The sequence below is a fragment of the Pristiophorus japonicus genome, chromosome 5 (genome assembly GCF_044704955.1).
Source record: "Pristiophorus japonicus isolate sPriJap1 chromosome 5, sPriJap1.hap1, whole genome shotgun sequence".
NCBI lineage: Eukaryota > Metazoa > Chordata > Chondrichthyes > Pristiophoridae > Pristiophorus > Pristiophorus japonicus.
In genome coordinates this window covers 160443787-160464927 of record NC_091981.1, presented here as the reverse complement: position 1 = coordinate 160464927, position 21141 = coordinate 160443787, and the positions used below count along the sequence as shown (strand labels likewise).

The window sequence follows — 21141 nt, the reverse complement described above, 5'->3', positions numbered from 1 at the left end:
TTTTGAGAAAAGTTTACCTCCAGCCAATGTGGCAAATAAGTCCTCCGCTCTGGGCAGCGGGTACTGGTCCTGTAGGGAGACTCTGTTTATGGTGGATTTGTAGTCCCCACAGATTCGTACGGATCCATCAGGCTTCATGACTGGGACGATGGGACTTGCCCAGTCGCTAAATTCCACAGGTGATATAATGCCTTCCCGCAGAAGCCTGTCTAGTTAGTGTTCAATCTTTTCCCTCATCACATAGGGTACAGCTCTGGCCTTGTGATGGACCGGTCTAGCATCCTGTGTGATGTAGATTTTGACTTTGGCCCCTTTGAAAGTGCCCACAACTGGCTGAAAGAGATGTTCAAATCACTTTATAACTGTTGAGCAGGAGGTCCGTTCCTCTAATGACATGGCATGGACATCATCCCATTTCCAGTTTAGTTTTGCCAGCCAGCTTCTCCCCAGCAGTACTGGGGGGTCTCCGGGGACAATCCACAGGGGAAGTCGGTTCACTGTCCCTTTGTGTGTGACAGAGACCATGGCGCTGCCAAGGACTGGTACGATTTCTTTGGTATAGGTCCTTAGTTTGGTGTCGACCCTTGTGAGTTTTGGTCTGTCTCTTTTATGCGGCCACAGTTGTTCAAATTGTTGAGCGCCCATGAGAGATTGACTCGCTCCCGCATCCAGCTCCATGTTGACAGATATCCCGTTGAGTAGGACCCTCATCATTATAGGAGGCATCCTGTTGTAGGAGCAGCAGCCATTGATCACGTTGACCCGCTATACATCGGTGTCCCGGGTACTGTCCCCACCATCTTCTGGTCCGCTTTCCAACCCATCCAATTCGTATACCAGCCGAGCTGCCGTTTTTTTGCACATGCGGGCCAATTCACAATTTCTGCAAACAGCCTGCTGAAATCGACATCCCCTTGACGAGTGCCCACCCCCACACCTCCAGCACAGACCTGTTCCATTGTTCAGAGTGTTCCCAATGAATGAGCTGCGTCTGGCTGATCTCTCTTGAGCTTCTCTCAGTTTGTAGTTGATTGCTCGCATTGTGGGTTGATGAGGTGTGAACGGCCGTTCCTGTGGCCCTTGATGGCTTCTGCCTGCTGTTGAGAGCCTGTTCTCCCGGTTTTGTCTGTGTGTGGGGGTAGCAGCTTGTTTAGTGCTGTGAACTTCTTGTTCCGATATTTCGTTAGTTGTCGTACCTGCATTGTAAATCAACCTCGTTTCTTCTTCCCCTACCAAGAATGTCTGTGCAACCAGTGCTGCTGCCTCTAAGGTCAGGTTCTTGGTCTCTATGAGCTTTCGGAATATGCCTGTGTGGCCTATTCCTTCAATGAAAAAGTCTCTCAGCATTTCTCTCCTCAGTTCATCGGAGAACTCACATAAACTAGCCAACCTCCGAAGTTCCGCCACGAAGTCGGGTATGTTCTGGCCCACAGCGTCTGTAGTTGTAGAACCTGTGTCTGGCCTTGTGTAAGCTGCTCGCTGGCTTCAGGTGGTTTCTTACCAGTGTGCTCAATTCTTCAAACGACTTGCTTGCTGGTTTCTCGGGTGCCAACAGATCCTTCATTAAAGCGTATGTTTTCGAGCTACAGCTGGTCAAGAGATGGGCTCTTCTCTCGTCACCTAACCAGTCTTTGGTTACAAAGCTTTGCTGGAGCCTTTCTATAAAGTCCTCCCAATTGTCTCCCGCATTGTACTTTTCATCTGATCCGTTGTTCGTCATTCTGTGGATTCTGTAATCCCATCCTCGTCGCCACTGTAAAGTCCTGTCCCCTCAGTACAGATTCACATGAGGCATGTAGTGAAGTCAAGGTCACTCTGGACCTGCACCTTTATTTCACAGCTCTGGAATGCTGCACGTGCCTGAGACCTCCTTATATTCCTGTCTCTTGCAAGTGCACCCCTGGTGGTTACAGGTCATATCTTATTACAGGTCATGTATAGCATGTTAGGATACAGTTATATATAATAATGTAAGATACATGACATTTTGAAGTTGGAGAGAGGATAATAATGACAAATATGATAACACTAAGCAGCTGGCATACACTGAGCAGAATGCCTACAGAACACACGCCCATTCCGTTCTGCACTTCCTGCTTCCAGGGACAGAGCGAGGGCTTTGTTGAACGCACTGTGACGTGAGCGCGGGAGTGCCGAGAATGCTGAGCCGGAGCTGAGCCTCCCAATGGAACGTTGTGTGGACGGACAACCAGAGAGACCTGGAAGGCCGGGCTGGAGAGGGAGCCGGCGGCAGTAAGAGCACACCGAAACACAAGGTATGTCGCTGCCTTGGGGGTGGAGCTGTGTGTGTGTGTGCGCGCGCGCGCGCGCGCGCCCCCGCCCGATACGCCGTGCCTGCTCTATTATAAACGGTGACAGTCAGCTGGATGAACACTGGCTTTAATGTTGCAGGATTCGCGCTCGTGTTTTGCTAAAAGTAAGCCTGTGGCGTTTGCCAAGGTAGCCGACTGCAGGGCGTGTGACCTGCACCCTGGCGGAAAGTGGACCTCTTTGAATAGGAAGTACTGAGGGGTCGGGCTTCAGTCTGTGTGGGTGTTTTCGCTGGCAGGGTCAAGTCGAATGTGCCATCCGTTTGACAGGTCAGTAATTCTAAATCTCATATGTAGCAAAATGCTAAAGTCGACTGAAGTAGCAGGCGAGTACTGTGAAAGAGAGCGAGCAGGCCCTCGACACGATCCAATGCGAACGACTTTTCAGATGTTTCCGTTTGTATTTCTTTGCACGTAATTATATGTCGGCGCTTATCATTTAAAGGAAGGCGCGCTCTCTACCAACTCAGCGGAGAGTGAAACCAGACTATTTGGGTTGTGTGCCACATAGTTTTCACTGCGGAAACAATCAATTCTTTCTTTAGAAAGGCTGTTGCTTCAATGGCTTTTGGTCGACAAATTGACGGAATGATCAGTTTGGGGAACATGCTGCTGGTCCATACCATTGACTAGAAGGGCTGTTTGCTAATAGTTGCTGCAATGGTTTAAGGATAGACTTGTCTCGCATGTCCAGATTCAGTCTTAAACGTTGTCACATGTTTTGGTTAAATTTTAGATTAATAATTTTTTATGGTAATTTTTGTGTTAGAGGGGTCCTTTTTTAATTCATTGCACTCACTATCTGCACTTCTTTGCTGATTAGTTTTTTAGAATTGCAATTTTGACAGATCGCCGACTAATAAATAGATGGTAATTTCAAAAATCAAGCTGAAGAGAGGTGATACTGTGGAGCGTTTAAATTAAAAAACAAATCTCTGATTAGTTTGAGACGTGATTGGCCATTGAGACACAGGACCGGCAAAATACATCCGGCACGCAAAGATTAGATTGCCAAATATACTCAATAAATGAAGAAGGTGGCGCCAGGTTAGATTACGAACACGTGTACAACAGAATGTGGAATTCTAGCATAAGAAAATGTCAGCAACCTGAACTCTGATTAATCGGATAATGCGCAATATTCATTCTCGATCTGCTGGTAACCGTTTAAAACTGCTTTCATGCTTGTGATACCTGAGTCTTGTAATGTATTGTCCATGTACATTAAATGTATAGTTACAATGGTGCGCCACAAGGGGCACTGTGGTGGGAGACCCGAAAGTACCTGCGAGACAGAGTATAAAAGGCTGCCCACCACACCTGAGATGCACTCTGGAGTTACACAATAAAGGACCAAGGTCACAGCAGTTACTACAACACCAGACTGTGTGGAGTCAGTGATTTGACTCCTAATCTGAGGAAGGACGTTCTTGCTATTGAGGGAGTGCAGCGAAGGTTCACCAGACTAATTCCAGGGATGGCTGGACTGTCATATGAGTGGACAGGTTAGATGCGGGTAGAATGTTCCCGATGTTGGGGAAGTCTAGAGCCAGGGGACATAGTTTTAGGAGAAGGGGTAGGGCATTTAGGACTGAGAAACTGCTTCACTCAGAGTTGTTAACCTATGGAATTCCCTGCCGCAGAGAGTTGTTGATGCCAGTTCATTGGATCTATTTAAGAGGGAGTTAGATATGGCCCTTACGGCTAAGGGGATCAAGGGGTGTGGAGAGAAAGCAGGAAAGGGGTACTGAGGGAATGATCAGCCATGATCTTATTGAATGGCGGTGCAGGCTCGAAGGGCTGAATGGCCTACTCCTGCACCTATTTTCTATGTTTATGTTTCTATGAGTGCTACATACATCACAAATTGGCGAAGAGGACACGGACGAGCTCTTCACGCGACCATGGCTACTTTGGGCACGCTAAAGGATTTCACAGAGGATAATGACTGGGATGCCTTTACGGAAAGGCTCGAGTACTATTTTATAGCAAACGAACTGACAGTGAGCACGAACGCACTGATAGAGAAGCGTACGGCGATATTGCTATCCAGTTGTGGCGATGAGGTTTACCGTCTCGTCAGGGATTTGCTGGCACCCACGAACGCAAGGACAAGTCATATGAGGAGCTGATTGAACTCATTCTTAACCAACGAAAACCGAAGGAGGGTATCCTCACGGCCAGGCACAAATTCTACCACCACTACAGACCTGAGGGCCAAGATGTCACAAAATATGCTGCGGACCTCAGGAGACTCGCGGCACTGTGTGATTTTGGCACACACCTTAACGAGGCGTTGCGAGACGTCTTTGTTATGGGGATTAGCCATGAGGGTCTCCTTCACAAGCTGCTATCTACTGAACCTACAGTCAGCCTGCAGCAAGCATCAACATCAGCCGGGCATTTATGACCTCGATTTGCAGCACCAGGCAGATGATCCACACGGTCTCGAACCCGGCAGGTACTATTCACAGGATAGCGCCATCACGGACAAAACTGCAGAACGTGGCTCTGCCCAGGGCAGAGGACACGAACCTCAGGGTCCTGGAACTCCGAGTCTGCCGAGGGGGGCTAATTGAGTAGCACCATGCTGGCGCTGCAGAGGAAGCCATGGGGCTCACCGGTGCAGGTTTGCGGAGTATACATGCAATACCTGCCACACGAAAGGCCACCTTCAGCGTATGTGCAAAAGAAACTCGACTCACCGTGTGGCTGAGGAGATGGTAGATGATCTGCTGTCCAGCGAGGAGCATTGCGGTTTGGCTCGACGGGCATCCCAGCCCCAGGTAGAAGAAGATGATGCGTTTGGACTGTATACGTGTACCGACGATATGGCCCCAGTGATTATGGAAGTCAAGATTAACGGAGTCCCAGTGAGTATGGAAGTGGACACTGGGTCGGGTCAGTCGCTGATGAGTCAGGAAACTTTTGATAAACTGTGGATCAACCCAGCTGCACGACCCAAGCTGGTCCCAGTCATGGCGAAGCTGCGTACCTACACCAAGGAACTGATACCTGTTCTTGGCAGAGCGGATGTGCAGGTATCTCACGGTGGCGAGACGCACGGTTTACCTTTGTGGATCATTGCAGGTGGTGGGCTGACGCTACTCGGCAAGAGATGGATGGGGAAGGTCTGTGGGAGTTGGGAAGACTTCATTCCTCCACAGATCGCTGTCCCCCGTGTTCACAGGCAGAGCAGGCCTCCACCTTCGGATCGGATGGCAGCGAAGGAAGCGTGTGGGGGATTGGGCAGAGCAGCGCCAGCCGTTGACTCTCCCCTGCAAAGTCTGAGAGTGAGAAAGAGGCGCTGGAACCAGCAGCAGCGCCGACCGAGCTGGAGAAGAGAGAAGGGCACCGATGGGTTGCTCCAGCAGGCACTGTCGGCCCGCAGGCAGAGGCAGCCGTTCGTGGGGCTTGCAGCGGGAGGAGCGTTGAATCGGCAGTTTCGGGAGCGGGACTCGCTCGGTGATGTCGTGAGGGCCGGTGCTTCGAGGAGCGGGGCTCGTCCAGAATCGGCTGTGGAAGTGAGGAGGTCGGCTCCGGAGGATGTGAGTTCAGAGTGCCGGCTCTCAAGGGAGAGCAGGCAACAGCACAGCGAGTTCAAGATGGCGGCGAGCCTCGTGGCAGCAGAGTTCTGCAGAGAGAGGCAGGCAGGCACCAGCAGAGCACCTAAAATGGCGGCGCCCAGTAGAAACCTCGTGGGCAAAAGAAAATGCCGTCTTAAAGGGAAATGTTCCCGGGAGTCTTAAAGGGGCCTTACACCGTTGGCGGTCCCCACAAAGAGACTTTTGTAAGGACAAGAGTGAGTCAAAATGATTACTGTGATTTGTATGATGACGGATTTATGACAAGAGTTAACATTTTGATGCTAAAATGATTACTGTGATTAAAATGATTGAGATGCTTGGTGAAGAGTTAATATCACAATGCACAGTTAAAAGGGTTAATGGATCTGTGACTAACATGACTAATCGATTAATGCGATTTCTGATTTTATGTGATTTATGCAATTGTTCAGCGACTGCAGACAAGCCGCAAACGGCAACTATTTTCTGAGAACGGACACAATGCACTAGTTGCCATACCCTGTCTCAGCGCAGCCCATTACCTCGGGTAAAAAGGGGCAGTATGCTGCCATCATACCTCACCCAGTGGAGCTGGGATTTAATAACTGTTCAGTGTGCCTGCAACCTTTTGATATAACTTTTCAACACATTTATATGTATCATACAAATGTACTGTCTGTGTACCTGCTTTCTACTGGAGATTATGTTTGTGTACTTGTATCACCCATGTCAGGACTGCAAACACCACATGCTTGCACCGGATCGCAAGCATAATCTCTACATGGCGGGGAAGAGGGAAGTGGATGGTCATGGACTCACACTCTCAAATCAACCAGGACGAACAAAGCCGAGGTTACCGGCAATTTGCTTTTGGAACTGGGGGGGGGAGAATTATGTATTGTCCATGTACATTAAATGTATAGTTACAATGGTGCGCCACAAGGGGCACTGTGATGGGAGACCCGAAAGTATCTGAGACAGAGTATAAAAGGCTGCCCACCACACCTGAGAGGCACTCTAGAGTTACACAATAAAGGATCAAGGTCACTGACAACAGTTACTACAACACCAGACTGTGTGGAGTCAGTGATTTGAGTGCTACATACATCACACTTGTGTAGACCATGGCAACCCCAAAATAAATTTACTGCACTTGCTGAAGCTCATGGCTTGGATGACTTGTTTAGTTAACCGAGTCAGAGCAAGCATTGCCATGCACAAAATTGCATAATTTATTTATCTTTGTACTCCATGTCTCTATTTATAAACCTAAAATGTAATTTACTGTTAATTTTTGCAGATTTGAGTCTGCTATATATATATATATCTTTTCGGGTTCAGTGACATTGGTTGTTCACTTAAGCAGCCTGAGTATCTTGCATAGACTTGGGAGTTGGCTCAATAGCTCGATCTGTTTTTACAATAACATAACCTGGGAATGTAACAATAGCATCTCCTTGCTTTCTGCTGGAGACTTGTCATTTTTACATGTGTTTCTTCAGTCTCTCGAAAGGTGGACTGTGTTGGCACTAGACGGCATGAAGTTTGGTTTGAATTGCACACAGTAAGGTGAAACCCGCAAATAAATAGATATGATCTGAGTTGCTTAGTTATATCAGTACAACTCAAAAATGTAGATTCTTTCTGTGGGAAAATGGTTAAAGATTCCAGAAGGGTGACCGCCTCTAAGTTTGCTGTCAAACTAGTTTGCTTTGCATTTTTCTGTGAAGTTAGTTCAATTGAGTCATTGTGTATTTATCCTTAATTACATTAGCAGGGATAATGATCAGGAGTGTGAACGGTGAACCACTTTCCCCCTCAGTCTGGGGAACCACTGCGGTCGGAGGGTTGGACAAGTTAGAGGAGCAGCTCTCATAAGCTGCGTAGGCTGAGCGGCCCCCGGCCTGCGAGCAGCCTGGTGGCATTCCACTCCAGCGTGCAGCACGTGCTGGAGCAGGAGAGCAACGGCAGTGAAGAGGGATGTCACCAAGATCCAGGTCGGTGATTGGAGCGTGGGCAGGTACAGCAGGAGTGGCGAGGTCAGGGCGAAGGAGTGGCGAGGTCGGGGCGCAGGATCGGCGAGAGACTGTAGGGGGACGTGATCGGGGCCCAGGAGAGGCGTGAGTTCAGGGCCCAGGAGAGGCGTGAGTTCATGGCCCAGAAGAGGCGAGGACCCAGGGGCAGCACGGGACAGCCCACACTGCGCTATGTGTGCGTACTAGGTCTCCAGTTGTCTTGGTTAATCCTTGCCACTGGACCAAGACCTAGCTCTGTCGAGCCCGTGTGGTGGCTGGTGTGCAATGGCCACCCCACGTTTTTAAAAAAAAAAAAAAATAATCCACGCACAGGCATCTTCCACCCTTCAGGATGTAGTTCGGGACCTGGAATATTAGGTCCTTCATTGAAACACCTGTGAACTTTTTGACATTGAAGCAAGTCATCCTCGATTCGAGGGATTGCCTTTGATGATGACATTAGCAATGATGATACTTTCTTATGGATACTGTAAACAAATGTCATTAAAAGCACTCTTCCAGTTGATTCTAGTGAGGCTCCAAAGAGCTATAGTGCATGTGGAACATGTGCTGCAGCATGATTCACTACCTCCAGATGAGGAGAAAAGAAAAGATCAACAATGGAGCTATGTTACAATTAAGCTGCTTTTACCTTTTTATGATCTCTAAAGACCAGGTCGCAGGTGTGTGACACGAGTAGATGACCGTTGAAGTAACGTGCAGTTTTAGGTGCGTATTCTAGAAAATGCATCAAAGCTGTAGAGAGCATACAGCGTAGATTTGTCAGGATAAAGTCAGGAATTGGAAACTGCAATTCTGAGGAGAGACTTGAAATTCTAGGACTCTTTCTACTGGAGCAGAGAAGGCTAAGAGGAGATTCAGTACAAGTTTTTAAAAATTATGAAGTTATGACCTGACTAGGGAAAGATTTTCTCTGGTTGAGGGGTCATTAGTTTAAAATCCTCAACAGAGCAAGGAGAGAGATTAGGAGGTTTTTGGAGGGAAAAGCGTATCAATATTTGAAGTAATTCCAATACAGGACTGTTGGCAGTGCAATTAGTATTGGATGACATCAGCGTGGTGGGTTGAAAAACCACCTGTGCTGTAAACTTGTTTATTTGTATAATTCCAATTGCTGCCTGTCTTTGGAGCTCCAGTTAAAGTGCTGATCTGGATTCAATGTCTTTTCATGACATGGTATCAGGACAGAGATGTTTCAGATGTGACTTATTGCTGATGGCATAGTGCCAGTACTTTGTGCATACACTCTGTTGAACCTGTGCAGCAGCTCTGTACAAGATTGGCTGCACTGTTTAAGCATCAACGGGGGAGTGGCATACTTGGGTCACTGCTGTGACATGGTCTTTATGGAATATGAAGGATCATCATCATAGGCAGTCCTTGGAATCGAGGAAGACTTGCTTCCACTCCTAAAGTGAGTTCTCTGGTGGCTGAACAGTCCAACATGAGAGCCATAGACCCTGTCACAGGTGGGACAGATATTCGTCGGGGGAAGTGGGGGGCACTGATTTACCACACGTTCTTTCCGCTGCCTGCACCTGACCTCTTCACGCTCGCAGTGTTGAGATTCGAAGAGCTCAACGCCCTCCCGGATGCACTTTCTCCACCGAGGGCGATCTTCGGCCAGGGTCTCCCAGGTGTCAGTGGTGATGTCGCACTTCACCAGAGAGGCTTTGAGGGTGTCCTTGTAATGTTTCCGCTGCCCACCTTTGGCTCGTTTGCCATGAAGAAGCTCTGCACAGAGCAATTGCTTAGGGAGTATCGTGTCTGGCATGCGAACTAAGTGGCCTGCCCAGCGAAGCTGATCGAGTGTGGTCAGTGCTTCAATGCTGGGGATGTTCGCCTGGGCGAGGACACTGATGTTGGTGCATCTGTCCTCCCAGGGGATTTGCAGGATCTTGCAGAGACATCGTTGGTGATATATCTCCAGTGACTTGATGTGTCTTCTGTAAGTCGTCCATGCCTCTGATCAATACAGGAGGGCGGGTATTACTACAGCCCTGTAGACCCTGAGCTTGGTGGTAGATTTGAGGGGCAGGTCTTTCTTTTCCTCAAGCGGCCGAAGGCTGCACTGATGTATTGAAGGCGATGTTGAATCCCTGCATCAATGCTAAAGACACGGTGACTAATGTGGTGAGGGATATGGTAGCCTAGTTGTTATGGCAGGCTGTGAATTGATCTCAGCAAATTTGGTTATTTGTGGACCAGCAATAGAAAATGACTATTCTACTTATCTGTTTTGTCATTTAAAAATAAACACTTAACTGGTTCCTTAATGGCCTTGAGGGAAGGGAATCTGGCACTCCCACCTGTTATAGTCCACAGGTCACTCCCGTCCCACACTAAAGGTTTTTTCAAGCCTACAAAAATCTTCACTTGCTCCATTCTAAGTTAGTTTGGAGTACGTTTTCACTGTGGAAACTTTCAAATCAGGCGTCAGTGGCCGGACGCACCCCCTTTTGAAAAAAAAATTCTGTTCAAAAGTGAAACTGCTCTACCTGACTAGAACTGCAGAAAACTTAAATGTGGAGAATTCCGATTTCTAAGATACTCCGTTCTCCACCAGTTGCTCCTAAAAGTCAGGAGCAAATCATGTGGAAACTTGGGGCCTAAATGCCCAGGGCAGTTAGGGGTGTGCATTATCTATCAAAACCTGACAATGCATTTAATCTGATGTAAGAAAGGAATGGGAGTGCCAATGAGGCGATGGATGGATCTGTATTTCAGATAGACAGGAATTAATAGGTACGGCAGGTCAAATATTTGTGTTACCTAAACCGAGTCCCAGGTTCCACGAAATTGGAGGCACATGATGGGTCCCGTCCTTTAGAATTGCCTCTCTTCAAACAAGTGACAAATTGGGGAGATCCGATTTTCCAGTCTTTATCAATATCCCATTTATATTGTGGAATGGCTTCCAATGAAACAATTCTGCAATACAATTTTGCTTCTGTTCTGAAATGTTTTGTACTGTGGAGCACATTTGGTCACTCCAGCACAACTGTGTGTGCATGTTGTGAACACTAACGTAAGTGCTCATTTGCAGTTAATGTAGAAATGAAAACTCAAGGCACATATAAACAGATCAGTCAGCATCTCCTGTAAAGAACAGAGGTCAACATTGTAGGCAGGGTTTTTCTTCAGAATTCAAAAAGGAAAGACACGCAAACATTTTAATAGAAGAAAGTGAAGTGGGGAAGAAAAAACAATAAATACTCCCAAGCACACCTGTTCATTTTAGCTCCTCCCATACCACTGTCCATGGCTCTAAACACCCGTTCATATGAGATAAACATTCACATGCACTTCCTCCAATCTCCTCCACTGTATTTGCTGCTCATAGGGCAGTTTCTGCTGGAATTGGCTGCCCTGAGTGGGAGTGCTTGTTCCAGCTCCACATCACTCTTGCCACTTGCAATCGACACCTCAATCCCGTTGTCCTTACCAAGGCCTCGTGCCTCCTAGTCTGGGTGTCGTCTCTCAGCCCAAGAGCAATGCTCTGGTGGTTTTCAACCCCCACCCCTCTTTCCCCCCCCCCCACCCTCCCCCCATCGCCACAGGCATGTATGCTAACTCATTTGCAGTGCTTCCTCTCAAAGCACTGGTGTGCTATAAATAGTAAATAGCCTATTACTAATCCCATATTCCACCCTCCATAAACTTGAACTAATTCAAAACTCTGCTGCCTGTATCTTAACTCGTACCAAGTCCCCTTCACCCATCACTGCTGTGTTTGCTGTCCTAGATTGACTCCCGGTCCGGCTATGCCTCGATTTTTAAAATCCCACCTTTGTTTTCAAATCTCTCCATGGCCTCGCCCCTCCCTTTCTCTTTAACCTCCTCCAGCCCTACAACTCTCCTAGATCTCTGCGCTCCTCCAATTCTGGCCTCTCGCACATTGCCAATTTTAATTGCTCCACCAATGCCGGCGATGCCTTCATCTGCCTAGGCCGTAGGCTCTGGAATTCCCTCCTTAAGCCTCTCCGGCTCTGTACCTCATTCTTCTTTAAGGCGCTTCTTAAATCCTACATCTTTGACCAAGCCTGTCGTAATATCTCCTTATGTGGTTTGGTGTAAAATTTTGTTTGATGGCGTTCCTGGGAAATGCATTGGGACGTTTTACTATGTTAAAGGTGCTATATAAATGCAAGCTGTTGGAAGATTTCCCTTACCCCTACCCCTCTCCACTCCATCATGAACACAAATAGCTTCAGTGAACGATCTTAATACTGTAACAAGTCTCGCTATCATTATTTGTCTCTATGTACAATCTAAAGGGGTTGGAGATGTTGTTGTTATGTAAGAGTTAGCAGAGGCACTGCCCACGGTAGTACCGCGTCTCGCTGGTTACAACCTGGGCCGCTGCGCAACCGGCAATGACGTTGTCATCGTGCGCGGCAACCCCTTAGCGTTATACGCCGACCCCTTTCCAGTGTCAGCGCCTGCCTCGTGGGTCTTGAATTGGGACAACATCCGCTCATGGGTCGGGAGCAGCATTTTTTTTCCAGCCAACTCACTGGTCGGCCCCTTCTTTGTTTCTATGGCGTTATCCGGGCCACCATCATGCAGCCCGGCACTCCGTTTGTGTGCCGGGAAGTGGCCATGGCACCACACTGCCCTGGTGGCCTAGTGGAGGCCATCGGAGGCACGACAAAATGCGCAGCGGCCTTCCCCTTTAACCGAAGCGGAGAAGCGTTGAAACGCGTCAGTGCTACGCGGAGCAGCTGCGGAGCGCTGATGGACGTGCCCTGGAATCTGCCCGAACAAGAAGTGGAGCACGGGACATTGCACTCCACTTCCTGTGAAGGGACGGTAACCACAAATTCGAGGCCGGAGCGGGACTTCCACATCGGGTGCAGGAAGTCCCGCCTCAAATCGGTTACCGCCCCCAATCGGTGCGCTGGGAATTTCACCACCAGCTCTCTTCCATTCCCTGGCAACTGTCTTGAGGTTGAACCAGCTTCGCAGGCAGATTGCTTTTTTTTTGTACTGCCTCCAGTATTATGCAAAGAATATTTGGCTCCATAAAGTGTAAATGCAAGTGATTTGATACCCTACACCCCTCTCATTTTCCTTTGGAGAAAAGGTATAATTTCCAATGAAAAGTATTTCTGCACCCCACCCCCCCCCCCCCCCCCTTCACCAGGTATTTTCTTTTAATCTCTCCTTTTAGGAGAAGGCCTTATTTATTTGCTTAAACCCAAGCAGGCCTGGCATATTGTCAGGTAGAGGCACGAGAATGTTTCAAGTTACTCACCATCGACTCGCATTGAAACAATCGCCTCGACATCCCATGGGAGTTTTTCCAATCCCTGGCTGTAACTTTGGTGGAAGATTGGTGGAAAGCCCAGAGAAATGGCATAAACAGTAAAATTGGGAAATTCTACCTCCAATAGGGATATACATTTTCCTGGAATAAATAAAGGTAAAGTGGGTCTAGATGGAACATGAAATGATTTCTGTAATGTCTGTAAGCCACACTGTGGATGTGGACGTATTGTATACTGCAGCTGCATAGTTAATCATTAAACAACAGGCAGCTTTCCAGAGAGTTCCAAGAGAGCAGCCTGCATGTTAGGAAGCTGTGTGTGCTGTGCTCTGTGAAGATATCACATTTGGCGGCGAGATGGGAGATTTTTCGGATGTTTAAAGCTTAAATTTTGTTGGTAAGGATTCAGCCAGCCGACAGAAGACGTTGGAAGTTTCTGTCTTTGAAAAAAGCTACAAAAATCCGAGGTTTAAAAAAAACAGCACACTGTGAACGGCTAGAGATTAAAAGTGGCAGGTGTAATCGGATATTTGAGTGAATATAGACACGACCGGGAATATTTTAAAGCGTATGTGGATCGGCTAGAAATGTATTTCACTGCAAATAACATAATCGAAGTTGCAGACAATGCAGACTAGAACCGGGCTGTGTTGGAACGTATGAAAGCGATTTTCTTAACAGTGGCAGGTCCGGCATTGTACGAAACCCTTGTAAATCTGCTTGTGCCTGACTAGCCAAAGGACACAATGCTTAAAGAGATTTTAACGAAGCTGGAGCAGCACTATAACCCCAAACCGTTAGAAATTGCTGAAAGCTATCATTTCGGGATTCGGAATCAAAAGATTGATGAAAGTATCAGTGATTATATCATAGCATTAAAAAAGCTATCGATGCACTGTAATTTTGGAAACTTTCAAAACCGAGCATTATGGGATCGTTTTGTTTGTGGGGTGAAAAATTATGCGATCAGAAGGAAGTTATTGACGACAGATGACTTAACTTTTGAGATTGCTTGTCGGACAGCGAGATCGATGAGCATGGCTGAACAATATTCCCGAGAATTAAATAATGATTACGGTCGTCAGTCAACCGAGATAAATCATCTGCAGGTTCAAAGTAAAAGATGGCCATGGCCGAAAGTCTCAGAAATTGGAAATTCTACCAGAGCGTCAAAGTCGTGCTATAGGTGCCTGGGACAACACATTGCTCAAAGTTGTCCATACGTGAAGGCAGAGTGTTTCTTCTGCAGAAAGACTGGGCATCTTGGGAAGGCATGCCGACTGAAGGGTAAACCAGTTTTTAAAGCTATGAGTCCAGCGTTCAAAGCTACGAGTCGAAATCCAAAGAGATTTCATAGCATGGAAGAACAACAACAGGACGAGATGTTAGAGTTACACATCATCAGGAACACGAGGTTAACTGACAACGATTCGGAAAGCATCAAAATGTTGCGGGATTCAAGATACCAATGGAAATTGACATGGGTGCCTCCGTGAGTGTAATACCGGAGTCACTGTACTGCAACAAATTGCGTGATTTTCAACTGGAGAAATTCAAGATAGAGCTGCGAGGCTACTCGGGAGAGAAAATTCCTGTAGTAGGCCGTATCACCGTACCGGTGAAATATAAAGATCAATTTCAGAACTTGCCTCTAATAATAGTGAAAGAAGACAAATCTGCCTTACTCGGAAGAAATTGGTTGAGCTCACTGAAGCTGGATTGGAAGATTTTCTCTGTGGAAGCGAGATTTGCATCAACGGATGAGGTTATCAAGCAGTATCCGAAGGTGTTCTGTGAAATGGGCAGTCCGATCCAAGGCTTCAAGGCAAGTGTCAGGGTACAGCAGGATGCTAAGTCGGTTTACTACAAGCCACGTTCCATACCATATGCACTCCAGGAGAAAGTTGAGCAAGAACTCAAAAGACTAGAGACTGAGAACATTATTTGTAAGATAGATCGATGTAATTGGGCTGCACCCATTGTTGTTGTACCTAAGTCTGATAAAGTAAGATTGTGTGGTGATTATAAGGTAACCGTAAACCAGGTTCTAGAGGGTAATGTTCCCAATACATTGCCGAATATAGAGGATTTGTTCACAACATTGACAAGTGGTCAGATCTTCTCAAAACTGGATCTTACGAATGCCTACTTACAGCTTGAACTAGATGAGGAGTCCAAGTCATGTTTGACTATAAATACTCATCCAGGCCTACATCAGTTTAATAGGCTACCGTTTGGAGTGTCTTCCGCCCCTGCCATATTCCAAGGGGCAATGAACCAGATTTTGCAAAGTATTGAAGGGGTAGTATGTTATTTGGATGACATACTAATTTCAGCACCAAATAGGCAAATTCATAATAAAATATTGAATGAAGTCCTCAAACGGCTAGAGAAGCACAGAGTACGAGTGTCTGCTCGTAAGTGTGAGTTATTTAAAAACTCAGTGGAGTACTTAGGGTACATAGACAAAGATGGGTTACATCTAACCATGGAAAAATTGGATGCAATTAGAAATGCACCCACTCCCAGGAATGCCACTGAACTTCGTTCATTCTTGGGTCTTTTGAACTATTATGCGAAGTTCCTACCAAATTTGGCTACAGTATTACATCCACTGAATGAGCTTTTGAAAAAACAGGTCCAGTGGAAATGGTCAAAAGAATGCGAAACAGCATTCAAGGAGTGTAAAAACAAATTGGTTGAGAGCACCATGTTAGTTCACTGTGACATATCTAAGGAGATTAAGCTAGCATGTGATGCCTTTCCGTATGGAGTTGGGGCAGTAATCTCTCATGTATTAAGTAGTGGGGAGGAGAGACCAATTGCTTTTGCTTCACGCACTCTCAGTGCCAGTGAGAAAAATTATGCTCAAATTGAGAGGGAAGCTTTGGCATTAATTTTTTGGGGTCAAGAAGTTTCACAAATACTTCTTGTGGTATGGTCGTAAATTTACCATCATTACGGACCATAAGCCCCTAACAGCAATCCTCCATCCAAAGTCCCCAGTTCCAACATTAGCTGCAGCTCGAATGCAGAGATGGGCTTTGATTTTGTCAGCATATACATATGATATTGAATACAGACGATCAGCTGATCACAGTAATGCTGATGCAATGTCGAGATTGCCTTCCCCATCATAGGTTACACCCAATAGGGAAGTAGTGTTTTATTTTTCATACATTGATGAGCTTCCAGCCACAGCTGAAGAGATTGGTAGAGCAACCAAGCATGACCCAGTGATGTCAAAAGGTGTATGAGTATATTGCAAATGAAAATCAAGGAAATTCCGTGGAGGAAAATGTTCCTCAGGATGAGCCTCAAATGAGTGTGAAATCAACACCATGCTTGGAAGGTTCTGTCGAGAACGAAGGTATCCTCTTCAAAACAGAAAACAAGTGGTAATGTTAAATTTGTAAATATGTATAAAAATGAAAGTTATTTATGATGTTTGTAATGATGGCTTTTTCATTAAGGAGGGAGAAGTATAATGTCTGTAAGCTTGTAATGCTTGTAGTTCCACACTGTGGATGTAGACGTATTGTGTACTACAGCTGCATAGTTAATCATTAAACAATAGGCAGCTTTCCGGAGAGTTCCGAGAGAGCAGCCTGAATGTTAGGAAGCTGTGTGTGCTGTACTCTGTGAAGATATCACAATTTCAAACTAGGATTTCTTATAACACATATTTTTAAATTTTAGGTGGGCGATCTAAAAGAGGAGAGCACTTTGTATTGAAAATACTTCCCTCACAGGTGGGTGAGTCTTTGTTCATTTTTGTAAGCTGTCCTATATTATTTGTGCATCTGATGTAACCTAATCTTCAATAATTTGGAGAGTCTTCTATATCCAAGTACAACAGGTTATGGGTGTTTGGGGTTGCTGGCCATGGAGTTCAAATATAAACTCCAAGTATAGACCTTGGAATGGTTCTGGTATTTTGTAAAAAACAATTTGTTGGATATAAAATGTAATTTCCTGATTTCAACTTGCTCCATAGTGGCGCAGTTAATGGAGGCCCAGCAACTCTTGTGCAGAGGGAAAATTCAAGTGAGTAACTAGGTTGACTTCAGAGCAGCATTGGTAGAATGTCTGTAATCTTGGCTGTGAATTTGGGAGTGTGTCCAAAAATTTTGTTAATGATGAATGCATTAAAATAGCTTTTTTTTAAAAAAAGTGTCCTTTGCCATAGGTTTCTAGATGTTGCAATCAGGAACAAGATAAGGAAGAAAACATGAAAGAGTACTTGTAGTTCCTGTTTTTCTAATCTCCTGCAGTTTAGTATGAGTGATAGCACGGTGCCTAACTGGGGTAATCAGTATGACTTGTATTCAAACAAATGAAAGGACTACCAATTCAACTACGCGATAAATCTTAAATTAAATGATTGGTGTAATTTTGTTTTTAATGTCAGAGTTTTTAGCTTGAATCACTAAGATTCATGATTAGGGCTCATTTTAAACTCTAATGTTCAACTGAAGGAGTTAAGGTAGAAAAAAATTGTTGTGATAAATAGGCTGCAATTGGAAGAAGTACTCCAGTGTATGCACATAGGAATAAAAGTAGGCCATTTAGCCCCTTGGGCCTGTTCCACCATTCAATGAGATCATGTCTGACCTAACTCCTTCCACCCGCCTTGGCTCCATTTCCCTTAATATTTAAGTTGGAGATAGACAGATTGTTGAAAGATAAGGAAGTCAAGGCTTATGGGGAGAGGCAGAGAAGTGGAGTTGAGGCCAGGATTGGATCAGCCATGATCTTATTGAATGGCGGAGCAGGCTTGAGGGGCCAGATGGCCTACTCCTGTTCCTAATTCTTATGTTCTAAATACCTTTGGCTAGCAAAAATCTATCGACCTCTGATTTAAAATTATTAATTGAGCTAGCATCTACTGCTTTTTGTGGGAGTTCCACCTTTTGCATGAATAATTTTTTTACTAACTTCTTTCTTGAACGACCTGGCTCTGATTTTTAGGTTATGTCCCCTTGTCCTAGTCTCCTGTTTCTCGCTCTCTCTACCCTATGAATTTCTTTCAAAATCCTAAAAACCTCAATCAAATAACCCCTTAAGCTTTATTCCAGGGAATACAAGCTTAGTTTATGTAATCTCTCCTCATAATGTAACCCTTGGAGCCCTGGTAACATTCTAGTGAATCTGAGCTGCACTCCTTCCGAGGCCAATATCTCCTTTCTAAGGTGCGGTGCCCAGAACTGTACACCGTATTCCAGATGTCGTCTAACCAGGGCTTTGTATAGTTATAGAAAAGCTTCTTCCCTTTAAGTCCTCCGCTCATTTTGTGAATTCTATAAAATATATTCATTATTAAAGGTACTAATTGGCTCCAGTGCTACAAAATCAGCAATGTAAAAATGTGGTTGTGCAATGTTCTGGTTTAGGGGCCTTGCTATAGTGTTTAATTTGAATTTCAACTAATCATTATATTGAATTCACTTTGTCAACCAGCATTGTTTTAGATAATGGAAGTAACATTTGTAACCGATTGTTAAGCACAGATATAAATTTCTGCATTATTGATAGTTTTCAGAAATCTGTTGGGTGGGTGGGGCAAGGCAAAGCAATCACAATTTTTGTTGTTTACATGCAACTTTTTCATCAATCATTCTTTTTTGTGTGCCTGCAGTCCCCCAGTTATTTCCCCATCTCTCCTGAAAATGCTGACCTGTGGTGGGGTATGAGTCCGTAGATGCTAGCAACTGTTCAGTATGTCCATTCTTCATGTGCAAGGCTTTATGTTGATTGTTGTTTGGTTATCCAGCCATAGGGAGCTATCATAGCCAAGTCTGATCAAGTTATTACCCAGTGCCCACACTGACTTACTTTACAGCAGAGGAAATTTCTATTGCTTAGCTTTGGAGTGCTAGGAATGATCGTGGTCCCAGTGTCACCGTCCTGGCTGAGATCAACTAACTCGCCACAGCCCAAAAGATCAAAACAACGATAAAGCAAAATATGATGTGAATGTTTGTTTTTCTAGAAATTATGAAAAATACCTGGTTGCTGTTTAACAATAGAAACTGCTACGGAAAGACACAAATTCTTCCTAACAAAGACGCTTCCTGCAATGCTACATAGAAACTAGTTGCAGGAGCAGGCCATTCGAGCCTGCACTGCCATTCAATATGATCATGGCTGATCATGTAACCTCAGTACCCCACCCCTGCCTTCTCTTCATATCCCCTGATCCCTTTAGCCGTAAGGGCCACATCTAACTCCCTTTTGAATATGTCCAACGAACTGGACTCAACAACTTTCTGTGGTGGAGAATTCCACAGGTTCACAACTCTCTTGGGTGAAAAAGTTTCTCCTCATCTCGGTCCTATATGGCTTACCCCTTATCTTTTAGACTGTGACCCCTGGTTCTGGACTTCCCCAACATCGGGAACATTCTACCTGTATCTTACTTGTCCAGTCCCGTCAGAATTTTATAAGTTTCTATGAGATCCCCTCTCATTCTTCTAAATTCCAGTGAGTATAAGCCTAGCCGATCCAGTCTTTGCTCATATGTCAGTCCTGCCATCCCGGGAATCAGTCTGGTGACCCTTCGCTGCACTCCCTCAATAGCAAGCACGTCCTTCCTCAGATTAGGAGACCGAAACTGCACACAATACTCAAGGTGTGGTCTCACCAAGGCCCTGTACAACTGCAGTAGGACCTCCCTGCCCCAATACTCAAATCCCCTCGATATGAAGGCCAACATGTCATTTGCTTTCTCCACTGCCTGCTGTACCTGCATGCCCACCCTCAATGACCGATGTACCATGATACCCAGGTCTCGTTGCACCTCCCCTTCTACCAATCTGCCTTCCTGTTTTTGCCACCGAAGTGGATAACCTCACATTTATCCACATTATACTGCATCTGCCATGCATTTGCTCATTCACCTAACCTGTCCAAGTCCCCCTGCAGCCTCTTGGCCTCGCAGCTCGCACTGCCACCCAGCTTAGTGTCATCTGCAAACTTGGAGATATTACATTCAATTCCTTCGTCTAAATCATTAATGTATATTGTAAATACCTGGGGGTCCTAGCACTGAACCCTACTGCACCCCATTAGTCACTGCCTGCCATTCTGAAAAGAACCCGTTTATTCCAACTCTTTGCTACAACATCCCTGCACTCGCATTCAGAGAGTCCCACATCCTGCATGCCACCACTGATATCCTTTCAAACCCGCTCCCCCTCGCCCCCAAACTCTGAGGAAAATATTAATCCTCAAATCATAATACCATCCAAGATAGTATTGCCAGACTGCAACACTCCCACTGCAGTGCTACAGAACCTAACATCACCCCTCAATGCTATCTCAACCCATGACCTCCAGCCGTACTACTGCCAGGCCCCATGAGCAATCCCCTGCTCCTACCTGTAGTTATCTATATCTTACCATATTGCTTTTTGTCCTGGGCTTTAAAAATAGGAAGTGATAGGTAAAAGAACAGGGCCACTGAATATAAAGGGGCTGCAGGAAGGGTCAAAACTAGAAATCATGGTTTAAAAACTAGGATTAAAACACTCTACCTAAATGCACGCAGCATTTGAAATAAAGTAAATGAGTTGATGGCACAAATTATTACAAATGGGTATGATTTGATGGCAATTACAGAAACATGGTTGCAGGGTGACCAAGACTGGGAATTAAACATACAGGGGTATCTGACGATTTGGAACGATAGACAAGAAGGGAAAGGAGGTGGGGTAGCTCTGTTAATAAAGGATGATATCAGGGCAGTTGTGAGAGACGATATTAGCTCTAATGAACAAAATGTTGAATCATTGTGGGTGGAGATTAGAGATAGTAAGGGGAAAAAGTCACTGGTGGGCGTAGTTTATAGGCCCCCAAATAATAACTTCACGGTGGGGCGGGCAATAATCAAGGGAATAGTGGAGGCATGTGAAAACGGAACGGCAGTAGTCATGGGGGAT

The 21141-nt window shown here is 45.7% G+C and overlaps 1 protein-coding gene across 5 annotated transcripts in view; it reads left to right on the top strand.

Moving 5' to 3' along the window:
- The first annotated feature begins 2114 nt into the window (after nucleotides 1-2114).
- Nucleotides 2115-21141, top strand: part of LOC139264488 (glycoprotein-N-acetylgalactosamine 3-beta-galactosyltransferase 1-like) — a 59423-nt gene continuing 40396 nt past the window's right edge. For 2 of the 5 annotated variants that reach the window (XM_070881042.1, XM_070881041.1), the window contains exons 1-2: nucleotides 2115-2276; nucleotides 16901-16953. The gene's annotated coding sequence lies outside the window, so the exon portion shown is untranslated. Of the gene's footprint in view, nucleotides 2277-2377; nucleotides 2601-16900; nucleotides 16954-17224; nucleotides 17249-21141 lie in introns of those variants that run through there. The other 3 variants (XM_070881043.1, XM_070881046.1, XM_070881045.1) reach the window with 3 other exon arrangements.